Source organism: Papilio polytes, unplaced genomic scaffold (assembly GCF_000836215.1).
Source record: "Papilio polytes unplaced genomic scaffold, Ppol_1.0 DF824382.1, whole genome shotgun sequence".
Taxonomy (NCBI): Eukaryota; Metazoa; Arthropoda; class Insecta; order Lepidoptera; family Papilionidae; genus Papilio; species Papilio polytes.
The window spans coordinates 391,423-396,426 of NW_013524822.1; the positions used below are offsets into that span (position 1 = coordinate 391,423).

The following is a 5,004-nucleotide window of genomic DNA, read 5'->3' on the forward strand; positions in this document are numbered from 1 at the left end:
TCCCGCCTTTATTACGCAGTTTCTGGAAAATTTGCATGTGATCGCAATATTGTTATGCAACTTTGTTATAGACATACATCTTATTTTTTTTAAATTAGAGACAAGTAAGAAATTGTCAAAGATGCGTTTTTTTAACTGCTATTTTGATACGTACAGACACTAGCATAAACCATTGTACGGTCAGCAAAAGAAACAAATAGCTGTTTAGTAACGACGATAGTAATAACAAACTAAAGTACAGGTTTCATAAATTGAATTCTGTTATTCCACTTTATGAAGAGTAAGCAAGACAGGTATTGTCCATTTAAATCGTATTTTCGTACATCTACTACAAGGTACTATTGCATATATCTTGGCTGTCCGTAATTTCAAAGGAATCGTAAAGAACACAATTTTAGGTATAAGACGCGGGATGCGAGGGGAGGGCACAGCGCAGTGTGACCTTGAGTATAAAAAAATTATAACTAGCTGTTGCCCGCGATTTCGTCCACGCAATATTAAGATAAAAAAGAGCCAGCTACTCTTCAGAGAAAGTCCGATCGAAATCCGGCTGTTTCCGAGATTACCCGGAACAAACGTAGCTTGCGGACAGACGGACAGACAACAAATTAAATGCGATTTTTGTTATTAGCAACGCAAATACATCATCTTCCCAAAATCTGGAATTTTTCTTTTGGTATTACAAACAGACCCTCCAATTTTAGTATATGTATAGATTCCCTTAAGATAATTGATACTATTGTAGGCAATTAATATTACTACTGTTAAATATCTATTTCTCGTTTGTGTTATTTGACATTTATTTCCTTTGTTCGTATGTTGTATCTAAAAGGATAACAAAACAAGGAATGTTATGCATAGAATCCTGTCAACTACAATGTGACTGACTCATGAATGGCTCATAATATTAATTTATTGTCAACAAATGATTCGTACATATAATGATTTTGTATTCGTACAATAGATTTAATTGTAATAAATAAAATGATAATTTGTACTAATCTTTGTTGCCTAAGATGTCAGCAATTACAGCATATTTTTGAATAATTCCTTTTTTAATAAAAAGCCCTACACTTACGTCACGCTTTAGGCTATATTTTCACGCCGTTAAACTTAGGGGGTAAATATTTTGGATAAAAACCCTAATGTGGGAAAGAGACCATAAGTTGCTGGCAACATCAAGGAAGCAATGTTGCCACACTTTGTCATTATGTCATGTCATTTTGACATTTGCAATTGATAATTGGACACATGTAAACAATGAATTAAAATTTTCATAACTTTATGCGGATGAAGTCGCACGGGAACAGCTAGTTATTTATATTCTTTGCAACTTTTTGGTCACTATACAGACAAAGTATCCCAAAGAGATTTATTTAATGACTACTTGACTGATTTAAATTATTTTGCCATTAAACTGCTAACCACTGAGTAACATAGGCTTTACTATTTTTTTTTCCACGCGAATTAATAGCGGGAATAGGCTAGTTAATAATTATATTCAATCATTGAAGCTTGGTACAAGTACACGTAAAGTACAAGCGCGCAAGCAAATACTCTTTACCACTCCATTTATCGCACATTCCTATGCATTCTAACACGATCTCTACCAGTAATGTAAGACACCTGAATATTACGCATAGAATAAATTGAAATGCGTTATGTATTACTAACGATAGAAAAGGAATTATTAACCAAACTGTATTATAGCAAAAATACAATTAAAACAATTTAAACTCTTACTATTTTATTAATAAAATTATATAATGGTAACTAGCGATTTTAATTTAATAACTGAACCACACTGAATTACCGGTCCCGCCAGGAATGCGCGCGAATATCCATCCTCCTCGATGACGTTGACAGCTGTCAGCTAGGGACGTGACGTTTATGCCGATAATCTAGTGTTGCGCCAATTCTACAGTACGGTACTAATTTTCTTCTTAACACTATATGTCCAGTCTGGGCTCGAAGTCTACTCTAAGTAAGGAGTGACTACGCCATAGTCAACCATGCTGACTAACTGCGGTTTGATTTGACAAATCTTTGAATTTCTTCGCAGATATCTGCAGGTTGAAAATCGTTTTATTATAAGAACGTCGAGAAAAATTGGAAATCGAAATACACATTGGTATAGCATTCGAAACCAAGACTTGCAGTTTACAAGTCAAGTACATGAGTCATCGACGCTATAATTTTGCTCTAGCTATTCCAAGATGATTCTAGATCATTCTAGATGTATGTAAAGTATCATGTGAACGTGCATTTTCACTGTCAAAACAATTATATAAAGATGTTACAATTTTAGGTCGAAATCGTTTGGAGTCTAAACTTTAAAAATCTCTGATCGATGAATATTTTTGCAAAGCTAATTGTAATTCTGTGCACATTTTGTAATGACATTGAAAATCTTTACACCAGGATACAGTAATGTGAAAGTTCTCAGAATTTGGATTTATTTAACATAACAACTTGATATATGTACACACATAAAAAACAGCCTTTGTATATTTGTACGCGTTCCTGTATTGGACAGGTTACCAGACTTGTAGGTTATTTGAACGATTATTGAATTTAAACCATAAATTAAAAAAAAAACTAAAAACATTTATCAATTGCACCATAACATCGGATTTTTCAAGTGTTTATAAATCAGGGGTTTTTAAACTTTTTTCTCGACATCTTTTGAAAATAAATATATTAAGTTAAACTATGTCAAACTAGTGACCTCTTTATGGCGTTGTACACCCATGTTGTCACTTGACCACAAGGGGTCCAACTGGACCACTTTGAGAACAAGTAGTGTAGTGTAACTTGCATTTTGAGCTCCAGCAAGCAAACGGTTCCCAAGGGAGTTTTTGGAAACAATTTGTCTTTTTCTATTGTAAAGAAATGTACGCACCCATCTGGTAATATTTAGTCACAGCCAACAATAGCCTGATTATACCGGTTTGGAATCTTCCCCATTAAGTTCAATTATCTTTAATTTTTTTAGTTGGAAGCTTAAGAATGGATTTTTAAACGTAGACAATATAAACATAGCACATGGGATATCTTGTAACAAGCATCATAATAATTTTTACTAAATTCACCCCTCTGTAGTCTAAATAAGAGGGTGTATGTATGAAGAAAAAGATTTTTCTTGAGAATTACCGTAAACGGTGTTTAAAATAAATACTGGGTGGTTTAGACATGAAATAAGGGGAAAAAATTTAGTTATAAACTCTTAAACTCCACGCGGAGGAAGTCGCGGGCAACAAGTAGTATATTTGTAAAGTTCTATGGTATATTATAAGACTGCAACTATTATTTCAAGTACTAGATTTTTAATAAACTGATCCCTTGATTCGAAGATTTAGTTTTAAGTTTCGAGAGACATTATAGACTGAATAATAATAGACTTGAGTTAGCCGTATATGTAAATACATTCGAACTACAGACAATCTGGGTTTTAAAGCATTTATGATACTTTTATCCGACTTCCCAAAAGGAGGTACTTAATTCTGTATTATTTAAACAATATGTTGATAACTAAATTACATCTTTTCGTCACCTGCCAAAGAATGTTCACGTCAACAATGGATTACGAAAGGTTTTTGAATACATAGTTGATATGCTTATTTACTATCAATACATGTAGATGAATAAATAACAGATAAAATCGTCAAATTTATCTAAGATATTGATTTTTTTCATCTTAAGTGCGCATGTCATTTGTTTGTAATATTGTTAGATAGCATACATGTCGAGTTAGAAAAAATATGGTTGCTTTTGTTTTTACGAACGATTACACTTTATTGCAAAAATAACAGTATAATTCATCTTTAAAAAACCAATTTGCCTAAAATAAATTACTTAATCTGTATGCGATATATCTTCAACTCTAATGTTATTCTCAATTTTCTTAAACATCATGCGAATTCTTCTCGTAAATCAACAAAACGGTAATCGGCCATCTTTTATTTACATACATATGTTGCAATTGTATCGGTATTAAAAGAATACATGTCAATTGCGTTCTACATAACTATAATAATGTAATATACCGGTTCAACAAACACACAATAAATATAGAAAGTAGAGTCTACCGCTATTAGAAAAAACTCAAGTCACCGCTCTTAATGTAGGCATAATTTTAATTTGTTACAAGTATATGAAAAAATTCGACGTCTTATTTCTATTTTATTCTTTGACATTAATTGGGAATGGAATATTAAAAAACATTTACTGTCGCAATTGGTAAAACAATTAACATACAATAAATTGAACTAAACTTATATAAACTTGAGTAATAGAAACATAATTACTTAATAACTGTATTTATACTATTTAACTTACATGTGTTAAAAAGAAATCGGTACAACACTATTTCATCGGCTTATATATCCCATCCCTATGACAGCTGTCAATGTCATTTAGACGTATTAGAGCGCGCCATTCTGACGGGAGTTTATTGGTCTTAGTGTTCAAGTAATTTCGTGATTATAATGATGTTAATGTGTAAAATGTAGAATAATTTAAATAAATACACATGGATGTTGCGTAGAATTTCGAAATAAGAACAAAGTAGTCGATAAGAGATAACCAAAGATTAAGATTGAAAGGTATACAGATTAGAGATTCAATAACAAAAACGCATTCCATTAAAATAATTTGATATAATTTACAAAAATCTTTAAAAACACAAGGGCCTATCCCACCACTGGCTGATAGATGCACAGCTTAAAAATAACGTCACTGTCAGATAAGGTAACAAAAATCGATGTTTTAATCACAAATTCTACACGTTGGATTATTTACAGTTTGGTGACACTGGTCCTAAAAGATACTTCGGTATTTAAATCTATGTCTCTTTAGAGTATACGCAGATCTCAAACTAAACTATCGGACAACTGATTAGTCTCGCTTTGATTCCTATGAGGTTATATAAAAGTGAGCACACTACTCGATTTTTAGTTGTGCAACTAGTTGAATTGAATAAATTTTAATAACAACAATAGCGAC

The 5,004-nt window shown here is 32.1% G+C and overlaps 1 protein-coding gene across 1 annotated transcript in view; it reads left to right on the forward strand.

Annotated features, from left to right (window-relative positions):
* Positions 1–5,004, forward strand: part of LOC106111465 — a 35,239-nt gene that overhangs the window by 13,692 nt on the left and 16,543 nt on the right. The gene's annotated exons all lie outside the window — the stretch shown is intronic.